This window comes from Mirounga angustirostris, unplaced genomic scaffold (genome assembly GCF_029215605.1).
Source record: "Mirounga angustirostris isolate CCGP_5_RB_7025 unplaced genomic scaffold, mMirAng1.0.hap1 SCAF_4, whole genome shotgun sequence".
Classification (NCBI taxonomy): domain Eukaryota; kingdom Metazoa; phylum Chordata; class Mammalia; order Carnivora; family Phocidae; genus Mirounga; species Mirounga angustirostris.
The window spans coordinates 50,490,210-50,508,637 of record NW_026991712.1 but is presented as its reverse complement, the minus strand read 5'-3'; positions in this window follow the sequence as shown (position 1 = coordinate 50,508,637).

The following is an 18,428-nucleotide window of genomic DNA, read 5'->3' as shown; positions in this document are numbered from 1 at the left end:
CCTATTAGTTACATTTATTTATAAAGCAGTTATATTTGCCTTATCAATAATGAATAGTTAAAGTGCTCATATGTGGTGAGATTCACAGTAAAAAAGAGGGATGTTAACTTACATTTCTAATGGTTTCTCGATCATTTTGATTTTTCTTAACAAATTTCAATTGCAGATTATACACCAAGATCAAGAGAGGCATTATCTCTCCGCAGTTTTATTGTAATTTGTACTTGTACACTCAGTGCTAGCTTTCAGTATTATATTCATTTGAAGCTCTTATCACAGAAATTTCTAATCACGAGTCAATTCTATGAGAAATACTTAGTTCACAATAAATTACATGGACTTTAGCCTTCTTACCATTCAATGTTAAAAAACAAAAGCAAACCCCAAAACTGAGTCATCTGCCTCAATAATGTACAACTCCCACATTTCCTTTAGGACACTCCATAAATTGTATGTTGTTTGTGTTATTCCGAGATTCAAACCTAGGCACAGAGCATCATGAATTGTTTTTCAAATATTAATAAAACTTTCTTTTTTGAGAAAACCATATAGATACCTGAAATTCACTGAATTGCTTTGAAAATACTGTTTTTTTGCACATCATTTTAGAGACCATTACTTTGGAACCAGGACATACTACCACTGGTTTATCATTCACTTATTCAATGATTCACTCATTCAACAAATAGTTAAGTACCTTCTATGCAACAAGCACTGTTCTAGAAATTGGGCATATAGAAATTAAAAAAAAAAATGATAATGTTTTCTTATGGAGTGTTCATTCTAGTAGGGGGATACAGATGTTAAATAGGCATGTGTGATACATATGTATATATATTCCACAGAGAAAAATAAGGCAAGGAAGAGATGTTGGGAGTCAAAGGGAGGGTGCTATTTAAATAATTCTGTAATGACCTCATTGAGCAGGTAACAACTGAGCAGATCCCGAAGCAGGAAGAAAAGGTACCATGTGGTTCCTTGGAAATTAAGCATTCTAGACAGACAAAAAACCAAAATGCTATGCCATGATTGATTTGGGTATATTTTAGGAAAAGAAAGGATAATAGTGGATCAGAGCAGTGGGAGAGAATGGGAGAGTTATGGGAAATGAAGTCAGAGAATCTGGGGAGAAAGGGGAGGTCAAATTGAAACTTTTGGGAGATTATATGGAAATTTGGATTTTACTCTGAGTGAGTTGGGGAAGTAACTGGGAGACATTTCAGAAGAGGATGAAAAGATCTATATTAGATTTGGAAAGAACTACTTTAGCTGCTGCGCTGTGAAGCCAATGCCAAAACAGGCAGAAGTAGGAGGCAAATGATGGTGGCTTGGCTGAAGGTACTAGTGATGCAGGGAGTGAGAATGTTTTAGATTCAAAAGTAGAGCTAATGAGAAATGCAAATGCATTGACTGTGGGACATTAAATATAGAGAAAAATCAAAGACTGCTCCAAGATTTCTCTCAAACTATTTGGCTAGAGATATAAATTTGGGAATTTTAAGTACAGAGATGGAATTTAAAGTAATAAAATTGGATTGAATCAATGTGAATAGTGAGTGGGTAGCGTTAAAGAAGTGAAGAAGTCCTAAGACAGAGCTTTTGGGTAGGTAAATGTTTAGAAATCTAGGAAATTATTAGGAATTAGCATTTCCTATTTCAACTTTTCCTGTTTGGAGTTGGCAACATTTTTCTTCCAAAAACATTGGGACTTTATAACAGTAGTCAACACTTAACATTCCCTTCCAGCCTTACATACATTGGTTCTTCAGTAACTTTGCTCTGCTTTTTTTTTTTAATTTAACATATTTTATTGTTTTAAATAGTACTGGATTTACAGAAAAATTGAGCAGATAGTACATGGAGTTCTCACATACCTCTCACCCTAATACACAAACAGCTTCCCTGAATATGAACTTATTGTATAACTGTGGTACAATTGTTAGAAATAATTTGCCCACACAGATACATTAACTGAAATCAGTAGTTTACATTAAGATTTGCTCTTTGCGTCTTATGATCCTTTGATCTTCAGCAAAGACATAAGGATATGTACCCACTGTTACAGTATCATAAATAATTGTTTCTAATGATTTTAAGTTGTAGTCTTTATTTCTTTTTAGATTAAGAAAGCATATTAGCCACATATATGTAAAAATCAGTAACATCACTAAAAATAACTGAATTTTCTTTAACCCTGAGTTTGCTCTGTATTAAGAGTCTTATTAGTAGAGGAATACGTTAACTAAATAAGTGTGACTTAGGACTGGATATAGATACTTCTTAAACTATGTTCATTGTTTATAGATGCAAACTTTAGTCAGGTGTTTATAGTCCTATGCACCTATATATCCCAATTCCATCCACTATCTATGATGGGTGAATATGCTATCACCGTTAAGTCATCCTCATTCAGTAGAATGGGAATGTTCTGGTCGTGAGTCTGTTATTGGTTATATGAGTAAGGAAAGAATTAGAAATTATTCTCTGTTCCTAAAACATTAGACAAAGCACAAATCTGATACTATTCATTAAAATTGTTGTTTGTGACAAAACTCATTTTCATAATCTTGAAGCAAGCCTATGACACTTGATCCAAATAAAGAAAAGTAATTGAATTGTAGATCTGAATCTTAAATATAAACTTTTTTTTTCTAATTGCTGTGACTTATTCTGCTAAGGTCAGACAATGCTTGTCTCTTCATTAAGGAAAAAAAAAAAAAGCTATATTGCATCAATTCAAATACCCAGAACTGTTATAAGTAAAGATATATCTATTTTCCTATACCTTGTTTTTTCTTGTAATCAGTTAATATATATTCAGCAAGACACTAAAAATTATAAAGATGAAAAATAGGAAACTTTTCATCAGAAGTCAAGAGTTTATAAATATATACATATATATAGTTTTCTTCCATTTCACATTATGTATGTTAATATTTTATAACATACAAATGATTTGTACCATAGGTAGCTAAGAAAATTATAGCCACGTGGCTACAATGATTATTATGAGTTCCTCATTATTATTTTTTAGCACAAACTCAAAACATTAAAAAAAAACATGGTTTATGATCTTAAGAGTGCTCATTTATGGGGCGCCTGGGTGGCTTAGTTGGTTAAGCATCTGCCTTCAGCTCAGGTCATGATCCCAGGCTCCTGGGGTTGAGTCCCACATCGGGCTCCCTGCTCAGCAGGGAAGCTGCTTTTCCCTTCCTGCTCTTCCTGCTTGTGTTCTATCTCTCTCTTTCTGACAAATAAATAAATAAAATCTTTTTAAAAAAAGAATGCTCATTTAAGAAAATAAAATATTTCCTACATTTTCCTTTTCCAGGTACAGTAAGATTTTAATATTTATAGAATCAGTTATGTTAATATTTGAGAACATGATTTTAATCATTAATTCAAATCTACTATTTAGTGCCCTAATTATAAGTTCTTGAGATTTTTGAGCTTCACCTTTTATAGGAGTCATGTTCAGGCCAGACTGGATGAGAGGATCCCTGTGGAATAGTGGGAGCTGACTGAGATGTAAATATAATGGTTTTTAAAATTATTTTGGGGGGACATTTTGTCTTTTTAATTTTTTTGTTTAAATTCCAGTATAGTTAACATATAATGTTATATTAGTTTTATATTAGTTTAGTACAATATAGTGATTCAACACATATACTTTACTCAGTGCTCCTTGTGATAAGTGTACTCTTAATCCCCTTCACCTGTTTCACCCATCCCCCTACCCACCTACCCCCGGTAGACAGCAGTTTGTTCTCTATATTTAAGTCTTTTTTGTTTGTTTGTCTCTTTTTTTCTTTGTTTTGTTTCTTAAATTCCACATTTGAGTGAAATCATATGGTATTTGTCTCTCTCTGAATAAGTTATTTCACTTAGCATTATACTCTCTAGATCCATCATGTGGTTGCTAAAGGCAAGATTTCATTCTTTTTTATGGGTGAGTAATATTCCATTGTGCATATCTACTACACTTTATTCACCTATCTTTGGACACTTGGGCTGCTCCCATAATTTGGCTATTGTACATAATGCTGCAATAAACATAGGGGTGCACATAACTTTTCTAATTAGTGCCTTTGGGTGATTACCCAGTAGTGGAATTACTGGATCATATGGTAGTTCTATTTTTACATTTTTTGAGGAACCTCCACACTGTTTTGCACAGTGGCTGCACCAGTTTGCATTCCTACCAACAGTGCATGAGGGTTCCTTTTTCTCCACAACCTTGCCAACACTGTTGTGTTTGTATTTTGATTTTAGCCATTCTGACACGTGTGGGGGGGATCATGTTTTGGGTTTTTAAAAAATGCTGTCCTGGGCTCCTGGGTGGCTCAGTTGGTTAAGCGACTGCCTTCGGCTCAGGTCATGATCCTGGAGTCCCGGGATCGAGTCCCGCATCGGGCTCCCTGCTTGGCAGGGAGTCTGCTCCTCCCTCTGACCCTCCTCCCTCTCATGCTCTCTGTCTCTCATTCTCTCTCTCTCTCAAATAAATAAATAAAATCTTTAAAAAAATTAAAAAAAAATAAAAATAAAAAATGCTGTCCTGACTCAGGTAGGAGGCCCTGGCTAGAGTCTACTCAGTTCTCCTACTTGAACAACTGATTAAGCTCACACCAGTGACTTTCCTTAATGCTATCACACACCAGGCTATTATGCACCCACCTTAATCACCCCCAGAGCCTAGAATCTGACGACAGTGAACAACCCCTATGTCCCAGAGCCTGCAAAATTATTCAAATAAGCCAATCCATTGGAAGCCCATGAAACCTAGCTAACCGCACATGGCTTGCTATCTATAAGCTGTCCCCTACAGCTCCAACTTACTCTACCCTGTCCTCAGGTGCCACCCCGTGTGGCCTGTTTTCATCCCTTCTCTCAAAGGGCTCTGCTTTCTTCTGTCCAAGTGTCATGGTATTGTGTCCTGCCATCAAAAGAATCTTTAAATCTTGTTAAACATTAGGCACCTTGCTTGAAGTTTTAGACCACTAATAATTGTGAGACTTTGGAGGAAAGTATGTAATTTTTTATCTCTTTTCAGTATCTCTTCTTTGAGAGAGATTAATAAGTTCTTTCTTAAGTCTCTTATTCTTCTACTCCATGAATTATTTTATGCTGAGCAGGTACTTCTAATTTTTCTATCAAAGCAATTGTATGATTCTGATAATGGAAGAAAATGAAAAAAAAAATAAAGTCTTGTCCACAATCAAAATTTCTTTGGAATAACATCTTCAAAATAATGAGAATTCATCACATTTCTCCACTGTATAGCAGTTAAATTACTTAAGTTTTGTTTCCATAGTCATATAAAATTGACTCCTCATAAAACAATACCAGTATAATCTAGGACTTTGATTAACTCCCAGCAATAATACAAAAGACTCTCAGAGGTATACATTCACCTTTTTAAGCAAGGTCCTTTGTCCATCCTCTTGCTTTTCCTTTAAAATATCTTTTGTGGGGGATCCTGGGTGACTCAGTCAATTAAGTGTCTGCCTTCAGCTCAGGTCATGATCTCAAACTCCTGGGATGGAGCCCTGTGTCTGCTCCCTGCTCAGTGGGGAGTCTGCTTGTCCCTCTCCCTTGCCCCTCCCCCTTCACGTTCTTTCTCTGTCTCTCTCTGTCTCAAATAAATAAATAAAAATAAAAATCTTTAAAAAAATAAAATATCTTGTATAATATTATCATCATCAAACCAACCAAGATGTAGAGGCTATATACACCTTGTTATTTTAAACATTAAAAGAGTTAGTTTGCACAGAAAGTTTGGTCCTCAAAACTTGGTTGATAGCAATGTTTCCAAAAACTTCAACAGAAGCAGCCCTTTGTTGTGAGTGCACAGAAAGCCATACAGATTTATTGAAAAACCTCAATTTACCCATAATGTCTTGTACTTCAGGATCAGCATTTTATTATATGGCTATATAGCAGTTTTGGTTTGGCTTCTGTATAGTCTTTACCACCTATATTTGGATGGTTATCTCATACAAAGCCTGGTACATGTTTTACCCTTAAATACTTTACATTCAAATACACTGTTTAATATCACTGTGCCCTTCAATTTATAAGAACTCATTACTTATCATTACTTAAAGTACTGATAGATAACGGGAGCCAGAATAAAATAAGGACACAATGAAGAGAGGATTCTAATCCTTAGACTGGCTTATAGAAAGAGAACTGGCCAGAGTCCAATGCTATATAAATTCTATGCAATATTTTACCTATGTTTGAAGAGCTTGAATACCTAACATGAAATGAAATGAAGACAGCTCCATGAATAGCACCATATCCAGTTAGAGCAAGCATGCACAAACACATACATGCACACGTGTGCGTGCATACTACAAAAACTGGAATGTGATATGGATGAAAAAGTTCTAGAGCAGGAGATGAGTTCAAATCAAAACCTAATTTTCCTTTGATAGTTTTAAAAATTAATTTTAGAAAATTAAAAATTTGACTATTTTATAAAATCTATCATAAAATCTTTCAGAATATATGAGATTACTATAGTAAGGTTTTATTTCTTATATAGTATTCAGTGGTTTTCAGAAATATACAGGTTAGGTTGAAAAGTTTTAATATTTACGGCTCAACTGCAAGGCTTTTTTCCTGAAACCCCCTATGAAAATCACATCAGACTACGTGATTTCCCCAAGGATTTCCACAGATGTCCTACCCCTAAGTTTTCCCACAAGCCCTCACACCCTCCCTCTCCTGGCCTTCCTTCTGCAAAGCATATGTCATTCACATTACTTCTGTTGATAAAATTCTAGACTTATTAATTAATTAATTTATTTATTTTGCAAAACATCATCTCCCATGAAAAGCCCCTTCCATCCCATAAGATTAATTACACCATCTGTCCTATTACCAAGTACATGGTATGAAATGAATGACTGTTTAATCAATGAATCAATTAATTCCATGGACTTTGGTCATGCTACAAGAACTTAAATTAGAGGACTGTATAGTGATTTAGGGTATATATTCATAGTTGTCTCTAATATATGTGAATATTGAGTGTTGTGTTCATGATTTATTTGGTTTGTTTCCCACATTTACTAGTGCCTAGGACATTATGGCAATTAGCCTCAACAGATACACTTTATGACACCTGGCATTTCATTTGACTACTCAGAACTTTAGTGGCCCTTATTTAGATAATAGTTTATATATAGCTAGAAAATCTTTGAACTTATATCCTGTTCTAAAAATCTGTGTACTTATGCTATCACAATTTATTTGATTTCAAGTTAGAAAATATGATATGAGTTCAAAATGAAATTGTGTTAGTAATTAAGGCAATTAGAATTTGGTTCAATGATCTAAATTTTTCTTTTGGGTAAATAGCTCAGTTGATACAATTATCTTATACTGAAATTCCTGTGAAAATAATCAAAAACTATCAGTTATTGACCAGTATATAATTTTTAACAATCCAGTGATTAAATGGATTAACCTGAAGTGTTGAACATCACCACATCATTACTGGTCACATGTTCTATTGAAATTATGGCTTTTCCAAGTATAAAATTACATCAGAATGCTGTCACCTTATCATATACCTATCTATCTATTTATATAGCCATCATCTTTATAACCTATCTATATATCTAATATCTATAACCTATCTATATATCTAATCTAACATCTACCATATGTTCAGACATATAAAGTCCATTTATACTTTAATTTTAACTCAAATTCTTCAGATATAGATTATAGAGAAAAAAATTTATTAGTCGCTCTCAGTATCAATCTCCTCAAGGAATGATGTAGTATCCATGTTTCTTATAATCTCTGATATTATAAAAAACTTGGATTATATTTTTTCTATTTCATGTGTCTATTACATGTTTTTATTTTCTTTGGTACATGCTTTTACTTATTTGCATCCATATTAAAACAAACATATCAAGTTTTCATTATAAATTTTTTAATAGGAAAATATTATGTTTATTTTTGAACTCCAGTCTTTTAGGTCTAGTGAAATATTTAATTTAAAATAGAGTTTACTATTAAAATTCATGCTATATTTCTCTAAGATATTTATAATTCAACATTTGACATCTTGCATTATTTATTGTCTTTTGATTTTCATAATTCCTACAATTTTTTTTCATATTATTCTATTTAATGAATAGAATGTGAATTTCTTTCACATATTTGTATATGTTTTACTTTTAGTTCACTTTCTACCCTCCCCACCTTTCCACTGTAAGATAAAATGCCTAATTCCAAAGTTTCCTACTTCTTCATATCCATGTTGACAATGAATATATTCTAGTTATTTGCAAGATGACAGGTTTGGGCAATATAAAATACTTTAATACTTAACATATTTTACCTGGACATTTATTGTAAACCTTATTTTCTATTTATAGTCCCTGTTATCCCAGAAAGTTACTAATATTTAGTCACTTGATAGATTTCCTTTCTCTTGCTATACTGAAGCAAAATCATTGATTTTTCAGTGTAGTCAATTCCATACCAGAATAAAATAAATATTCATACATTTATCACTATAACTACATCGATAGTTAATCTTGGACTAGAACTAAGGCAAATCATCACATGATAAAATAAAATATAGAAAAATAAGTAAAAGGACCCTAGCAAAAGAAGAAATGTCAAACAGATAGTAAAAGATAATGCTTCCTCTTTAATTAGTGAAATAATTACTTCATTCCATTAATTAAAATGTATATAATACCTATCTAGACATCATTATCAAGCTATTTCAGAAGCCAATACCCAAGATGGGAAATGGGGAATATTTTGAAGAATATGGTAAAATACCACTTAATCACAGTAAAGAGCCCTTCTTTAATAAGAAGAGTTTTTGTATCCCATGTTCATAATTATTTCCCTCTGATAGTATTAACCATATACACCATAATTCTGAGTCTGTAACCTAAGATTCTTTAAGGTTATCACTCTCTTTGGCAATGTTTTTTTTTTCCCTCTAAAAACTTTTAACTTATTTAAGAATAAACAGCTCTACAAATTGTAAGAATTCTATTTTTAAAATAGTTTACTACCTTTTCCTTTATCCAGGGTCCAATGAACATATTATAATTCATGAATTTCTTTTACTTTATAAGCTTTATGATGGAAATTTTTATTCTCTATATGTTTCTAAATAGATGAAGCAAGAAGAGAGTCTAATGATAAGTCTTTTTAAACAACTATGACCCATCCCCCCTGGTGAGTGAAATAAATTGAAAGGGTCTTATTAGTTCTTAGTTAATCCTTTAATTATTTGAAAAATACTTAATTGAGGTTGTTAGTATTCCTAAAATTGACTTGCAAGAACAGCTAAACTGGATCAGTACCTTTGCTAATTACTAGTTAATTGATTATTTAAAATATATGTATTGATGCTGAACAATGACATGCGTTGTTTTCATGTGTGCCTATTTTTCTCTCCTTTACTTTCTTTAAATTCTTTAAATTAAAGTATTTATTTACTAGTTAGTAAATACTTCCTTTAAACCTCGGAGTGGCACTTTTAAAACTACTTAAATTGTTGATATCTATCAGTAAATTATCTTTAATTCATGAAGCAATGTAAGTCATACTATTTGTGCTTTGAGGAACTACCCAACATTTTTGGTATTTCTTACTTTCAAAACATATTTTGTTTTGTTTTGTTTTCAGTTTACAATTTGATAGAGTGTAGCAAATATTCATGGTTTACAAAACAGAACATATTGTAACTAGGAAACTGTTGGCACTTTTTACATAATTCCCTAAAACCCTGATAACATAGATTAATAGGAAAAAAAAGCAAAACTGGTAAATACCTATCTCTTCAAGAGATATTTGATTTTCTGGTCTTTTTTTCTCCTATAGATGAGAAAGAACCAGAAATTTATGTAAATAAATATGAGTGCTTGGGAGCAAAATATTTGTCTGACTTCTATTACTGTATTGAGGTCAGTAAGTGGCATGCACTTTGCTGTTGAGTTTGATACGCCTTCTGCAAAGTGGTTAAAAACAATTACCTGTTGAAATGTAGAAGAAATTATGGTATTGGAAATTCATCTTCTTCTCTAAAATATATTAGATTTTTATATGAAGTGAACATTATGTTTCTCAAATATCTGCTAGATTCTGGGATAAGTGTCTCTTTCTTAAATTCCTTGATTACTGAGGACAGGAATTCATGCCTACTTATACCAAAAAGAGAAAGCCAACAATTAAGAGGTTGGAGACTACTGTTTTTGGTGTGAGACTAAACACTACACACTAAAAAAGTAATTTTGTAAGGTGATCAGTGTGTTATCTAACCTTATTATGGTCATTTTGCAATATATATGTGTATCAAATCATTACAATGCACTCCTTAAGCTTACATGATATTTTATGTCAATTATATACTAACAAAGCTAGGAAAAACCCTCAAAATTTGTAATGTCATATATCATTTCTGTTTGCACATAATTCCCCAAAGCAAATCAAATAGCAAAATTTGGAATTAAGGAGTCAGTAGGTATCATTCCTTCTGAAGGGCGAAGAACATTTGCTAACAATAATATATTACAATGCTTTAATGTGATTGTGGTTAAAGGAATATAGACTATATTATACTGATATATTAAAGAGTTGAAACTTAGTTTGTAATCAAGTATATTATTTCAACTACATGGGGATTTTCTCTTGTATGTACAGAATATTATATAGGTTTTAAATTAACTAGATGAAATCTCACATAACCTTGCTATATTCATATATCACGTTCTGAATGTGTATTAAAATATGACATTCTATGTGGATTTTCCCAATTATAATGAAATTATGACTTTTTTTGCATTATATACATGTGTATATGTAGAGGTCATATTTGTTGATATATAAAATACAAGAACTTATTTCTCTCATAAAATTTTGTGTTTTTACTTTATCTTTTTAAAAATTATTGTTTTCACTTCTTTTTAAATATTTTATTTATTTATTTGAGAGAGAGAGTGAGAGAGAGATAGAGAGAGATAGGGAGAGAGAGCATCAGCAGTGGGGAGGGGCAGAGGCAGGGGAAGAAGCAGGCTCCCCACTGAGCAGGGAGCCCAATGTGGGCTCCATCCCAGGACCTTGGGATCATGACCTGAGCCAAAGACAGACACATAAGCCACTGAGACGCCCAGATGCACCCAATTTTTCTTTATTTCCTGCTTTAAAAAAAAAAAAATATTTTCATCTAGATAATATCTTTTTTGTTTGTGTTTTTTTTTAAGTTTTTATTTAAATTCCAGTTAGATAACATATAGTGTAATATTAGTTTCAGGAGTAGAATTTAATGATTCATCACTTATATATATATATCACCTAATGCTCATCACAAGTGCCCTCCTTAATACCCATCATTCATTTAGCCCATCGCCACCCCCAGCTCCCCTCCAGCAACCCTCAGTTTGTTCTCCTCTCTAAAACAGAGTCTGTTTTATGGTTTGCCCCCTCTTCTTTTTTTTCCACTATGTTCATTTCTTTTGTTTCTTAAATTCCACATATGAATGAAATCCTATGAATTTTGTCTTTCTCTGGCTGACTTATTTTGCATAATACACTCTAGCTCCATCCACATTGTTGCAAACACCAGGATTTCATTCTTTTTTATGGCTGAATAATACTATATTTTATATGTATATATATTTATAATATATAAATATATAAAATAGAATATATTTAAAATATATAATATATTTATATATTATATATATAATATATATATATATATTGTGGTATATATACTTCCTTATCCATTCATCAGTTGTGGACATTTGGGCTGTTTCCATAATTTGGCTATTGTTGATAATGCTGCTATAAACAACAGGTGCATGTATCCCTTTGAATCAGTATTTTTGTATCCTTTGGAACAAACAATCCTAATATTTGTATGGAACCACAAAAGACACCAAATAGTCAAAGCAATCTTGAAAAAGAAAAACAAAGCTGGAGGCATCACAATTCTGGACTTTCAGTTATGTAACAAAGCTGCAGTAATCAAGACAGTATGGTGCTGGCACAGAACAGACACATAGATCAATGGAACAGAATAGAAAACCCAGAAATGAACCCACAACTGTGTGGTCAACTAATCTTCAACAAAGCAGGAAAGAATATCCAATGGAAAAAAGATAGTCTCTTCAACAAATGCTGTTGGGAAAACGGGACAGTATCATGCAAAAGAATGAAACTGGACCTCTTTCTTACACAATATGCAAGAATAAATTCAAAATGGATGAAATACCTAAACATGAGACAGAAAACAATTAGAATCCTAGAGAAGAATACAGGCAGCAACCTCTTTCACTTGGGCCATAGCAACTTCTTACTAGACACGTTACTGGAGGCAAAGAAAACAAGCAAAAATGAACTTCAAAATAAAAAGCTTCTGCACAGCAAAGGAATCAATCAACAAAACTAAAAGGCAACCTTTGGAATGAGAGAAGATATTTGTAAATGACATATCTGATAATGGGTCACTATCCAAAATCTATAAAGAACGTATCAAACTCAACACCCAAAAAAACCCCCACATAATCCAGTTAAGAAATGGGCAGAAGACATGAACAGACATTATTCCAAAGAAGACATCTAGATGGTTAACAGACACATGAAAAGATACTCAACCATTCATCATCAGGGAGATACAAATCAAAACTACAGTGAGATATCACCTCACACCTGTCAGAATGGCTAAAATGAACAACACAGGAAACAACAGGTATTGGTGGGGATGAGGGGAGAAAGAGGAACCCTCTTACACTGTTGGTGGGAATGCAAGCTGGTGCAGCCATTCTGTGAAACAGTATGGAGCTTCCTCAAAAAATTGAAAATAGAACTACCCTGGGGCCCAGCAATTGCATTATTGGGTGTTTTCAATTTCTAACTTCTTTGATCAATAAATAGTTTTATTGCTTCTTCCTGTTTTTAAAAAATCTTTCCATTATTTAGAAGCTTAGAACTTTCTTTACACTAGTTTTCTTTCTTTTTTAAAGACTTACCTAGACAGGGTTGTTCTTACTTAAAGAAGCATGTGTGTGTGTGTGTATATATATATATATATATATATATATCTTCTCCTTCCTCTCTTGTCTTGAATTAGAAAGTAGTAAGTGGGACTGAGAAGGGGCAGACAGAGGGGCATGGAGAAAGCCATGAGAATCATCTATCACAATCACTGTAAATTCTCCCTGGAGGAAGATAGTATTATCCTTGGCCTCAATTATTCCTACAATGCTGGGATATAATATCCCACCTAAATTAAAAATAACCAGTACTACAATGAGGCTAAAGAAATAAATAAATACCAACAAAAATAACAAATAGAAATGGATAACACAGGGAAATGCAATTTTGAGATTATTGCCAGGCATTAAAACCACTCTGATCATTTTGTCAAATGATATTAAGGACAATATTCTGTACTGAGAAAATAACTCTGAACTAAAAAAAAAGTATGGAAAAAAGAAAATTTTATAACTGAAATCAAATAATTGAATCTAACAACTCAAATAATGTATTTCAGTTTATATTAGGCACAATAAAAGAAAATGAACAAGACTAAACCCAAACAAAATATCTAGAATAATGCAAGAAGAAAAAGAAAGGTGTAAAGCAAAGTAACAGACAGAAAGATTTAGGAGAAGCCTTTACATATACTTACTGATGTGCAAGAAGAGAGAAATGGGCAGAAGTTAAGTCTGAAGATATATTATGTGAGAAAGTACAAAACCAACAAAAGACATCAAGCCACAGATTCCAAAATCAATGAGAACCTCATGAAAAATAATTTAAAATATAGCTACACCTAGGCACCATATGATAAATTGCTGAAAATCAGAGACAAAATAATTCTATGAGCAACCAAAGATACAGATTATCTTCAAGGAAGAAATAACTTATACCAATGGCTTATTTCCCCACAGACACAACAGAAGTCAGAATATATTGTAAGAACTTTAAAGTGCCAAAGAAAATGGCGGCCAATCTCAGATCCTCAGCTCAGCAAAAATATGCTTTTCAAGAATGAAGGTTAAATGAATACAACTTCAAATAAATAAAAAAATAAGAGACTTTGTCACCAACAGATCCATAATAAAGAAGATAGTAAAAGATATTCTTCAGACAGAAGAAAAAGCATTGTAATGGAAGGCTCAATATGTAGGAACAAATATAGTAAGTATGATAAATATATGTGTGTACTTAATTTTGGCTGAATAAAACAATAATGCATATACAATTCATGGACCATATGGTACAGTCTATGAATATTTACATAATGAATACTTATGTACTGTTTAATGTGTAATTGGTGCACATGAAGAGTCTTCACATTTTCCATGTAATTTCTGCTCAGGTCCAGGAACCATCTCTTTGTTTTCTTTATTGTCAAATGTCCCACTCTTGTCTAATTTCAGTTGTGTCACTGCTGGCTAATTTCATTGTTGCAACACAAGAAAATGGTGCAATACTATTATTATTTGCAATATTATCACTCCTTGGGAGCTGTTTTTACTGCAAAAATGTAAACCTTCTTGCATCTACATGTCCTTAATACCAATTGTTTAATGCTGATTGCCTTTTTACTCACGATACTATGTCATCTATGTCTCTGGCAATGAATACTGATGTGTAATCACTCTCCCGAAGATTACTATTGACTGTGTTTAATGCTGACCACATATGCAAGTCTCACCCAAAAAGAAAACATAAATAAAAATCTGCCCTCTGTTTATATCAAATTTACTGTTTGGAATTTTATAGCAAAGATACAGAACACACTACTCAGCTTCTTGTGAAATAGAAATATTGTCTCCCTTCAGAACAAAGGGCCTGGATACTTACTGCCCATTACAAAAGGTCTGCAGTCCCTGTGTGTGCAGGTGTCCCCTGGTCTTCTTTATACATCCTGTAGGAATTGGGGATCAGCCAGGGAATTGGCATAAATATGCATTTACTCACACTTCTTGCTATGTTGTGAGTAATAAGGACTTTTATCTCTGAACCAAGAGTTTTATATGTCATTATCCTTGAGATACTAGCAGACTAACTTACTAACTTGAACGCGGAATAAAGTTAGACTGTTTTCAGTTCTTGACCTTCTCCTTTTGAACACTTTAGGCCACAGTTACTGCATTCCTAGAATACAATCTCTTTCTGTGTTGAGGCACCATTGCCTTCCACGCTACCATCAGTGGGGACACTGGGCAAAGGAAATGCGAAAGAAGTGGCTCTCTTGGTGCAATAATTGTCTTTTTTTTTTTTTCTTTTTAGCAAATCTATGGCCAACGCTTGATAGCACAACAGTACCATCTAATTCAGAGGCATGAGAAGAAATCGATCAGAAGGGCCTGTTGAAACTGCCCAGCAGCATTCCTGAGCACTCTCAGAAGATACAGGCATGGCCACTTCTAATGAATTGCCTGACCCATGATGCAGAGCATGAAGAGGGTGTGGAATAACCTCCCTGTGTGTCAGTGCTGGAGTCCACAGGATAAAGAATGTGTGCAGTCACACCCGTCACTATCGAGTTGTAAACCAGAGGTAGCACTAGGGTTCAAACAAAGACAAGGGAGAGCTAATAAATGCAAACCACCCCCTCCAGCTCAAGGCCACGTTTGCCTTCAATCCTCAGGTTTAGGGTTCTAGGGTATTGGTAGTCCAGAGCCCTGAAGGTCATCAAAAATCACTTTGTCAGACTAGTCTACCAGTCCAAAGTCCCACAATCCAGAAAGAAATACCACTTCAGCTAACAAGAATGGTCTACAATGCTGCACAACCTTGAACTACTAAGTCCAGCTTTAGGGGCCTGGGATAACTTTATAGACATGAGTCCCGAACCTTTGGGGGCATTTGATTGACCCCAGACACAAATGTAGGTAAGCAAGAACCCTGAAGAGGAGAAACTGAGACCTGTGCTCACTTGAGACCTGGTCCTGGTTTAAGGTGCCCCACCTGGAAGGCCCTACAGGCTCAGGTGAGTGGTAGGCAGAGGAAAATCATTTAGACAATTTTGAGGAAGGCACTCTAAAACATGAGGTCCATTGAGGTACAGGGTCAAGGCAAGGACCTCACTCCTGGGTCTAAGAGTGGTACTATAAGAAAGCTAAATTCTCGGGGGCACCTTAGTGGCTCAGTCGGTTAAGCGTCTGCCTTCAGATCAGGTCATGATCCCAGGGTCTTGGTATCGAGCCCCACGTCGGGCTTCCTGCTCAGTGGGGAGCCTTCTTCTCACTCTCCCTCTGTCTGCCACTCTCTCTCTCTGTCAAATAAATAAATAAAATCTTAAAAAAAAAAAAAAAAAAAGCTAAATTCTCATCTTCTATAATAGGAAGTACTAAGACAACAACTAAATTTTTTTTTAAAAAGACAAACAATGGGCACCTGGGTGGCTCAGTTGGTTAAGTGTCTGCTTTCGGCTCAGGTCATGATCTTGGGGTCCTGGGATCGAGCCCCATATCAGGCTCCTTGCTCAGCAGGGATCCTGCTTCTCCGTCTCCCTCTGCCTGCAGTTCCCCCTGCTTATGCTCTCTCTCTCTGTCAAAATAAATAAAATCTTTAAAAAAAAAGACAAACAACAACAACAACCCCTCACCCAAATAAATAGCAACATAGCATGTTATTTAGAAATATGAGGTAAATAGTATAACAAGCAACTAAGTGGCATTCATAGTAGTTGCATCTTAGGAGTAGAAATTGGAGGAAGAAAGAATATGGGTTGGAAAATACTTCTTGTATGTTTAGGGGTTTTTTTGGTTTTGCTTTTTATATACATTTGATAAAAGTTAAATATCAATTCAAAAGTTTCAATGTTCACATGAATATAATGTTAATTATTAATTGGTGGCTCTTCTTAACTGTAAGTGGGGAAATGATTTTTGGTTTGCTTGTTTGTCTTATTTTTGGTAAGGAAAAAATAAAAGGGTTCTACAGTGGTGTGTGAAAAAAAAAAGGAAAGAAAAAGGACAGATTATAAAAGTTGCTTATAAAGGCCATAGCAAAAAAGAAATAACCTTTATTTCATAAATACAATTGAAATATGTGCAGATTTCACCAAATGTCCATGGGTAAAATGACTCCATCCATTGTAAATTAATAAGTAATAGATTAATAATCAATACATGTGCAAGTGATGAGAAAATAGAAGAGTCAAGAACGAGTCCAAGTTTGTAATATACTGAGAAAGGAGTATATACTTATATTATAATAAATAGTACAAACTCTTAATGAAACGGAACTTCTTGATGTGGTCTGGAGCAGTTAGGGAAATTCCAGGATAAAGTAGAAGTTTTGAAAAACATAATATGTATCGCATTTTTAAAAGTATTTTTCTTGTTATTCACAAAGGTCATTTTATTTGTGAAACATTCATACAATTGGCCTTCTCGATATTTTTCTTCTTATGCTCCATAAAATCTCTGCCATATTTGATATTATTGCTTATTCCAATCTTTTAAAGCTCATCTGGCTTTGGTAAGAATGTATTATTTTGTACTTTTCCTACTTCCTCGACACCTCTCATCCTGTTTTCATTACTAGGCTCTAAATGTCCTATTTTTATTTTGTTTTCTTCTCTCTACATTTCTTGCTTCAGTGACCCCATCCTTTCTCTTTTTTAATGGTCATCACTTCTAGGCAGATGACTCCCAAATGTATATTTAAAGTCTGACTAAAATCCTTAGTACACATAGAAGTGTTCAATATTACTGTAAGACAAATAAATTATTTAATGGATACAAATTAGTGAAGAGTATTAGGACCAAAATGTAGACTGTCATATCACAGGTAGAACTGATTCTGAGTGAATCATTTTCATCCTATCTCAAAAGCTCACGTTTTAAGCAAATAGATTGTTATCTGTAACTTCATACTTGTCAATATTGCTGCATCTGACTTTGGGGTTCTGGCTTTTATAAAAATTAATTTGATTTATAATTGTAACCATTACTGGGATACTTTCTGTTGAATGTCTATCAGGCTAAGAGTTTTTCCTTGATGAAATTATCTAAACCTTATAAAACCTCTGAAAAATAGGTATTTCTAATTCCATTTTTCACATACGTAAACACCAGGTGCTGAGAGAGGAATTACTTGTTAATAGTTGCAAAATTTGCAAGTAACAAGCAAGAATGAAGACCACCCTTAATTTTTCCTTTTAACTATACCATACTTCTTCCTCTGATCTAAAAAGAATGATTTTCAAAAGGCTATTACATGAATAATGTACTAATTATTGTTTTAAACTGTGAAATTTAATTACCTAATGTAATTAGAGGAATATATTAATTTGGCTAATTCTTACTCTTGAAATTAATGGCAAATTAGCTCTTTAATGTATAATTATGTGAAAATTATTAACCTCATTCTTCAATGTCTTTTCTTCTAGGAAAATGTGAATATTGATTAACCAA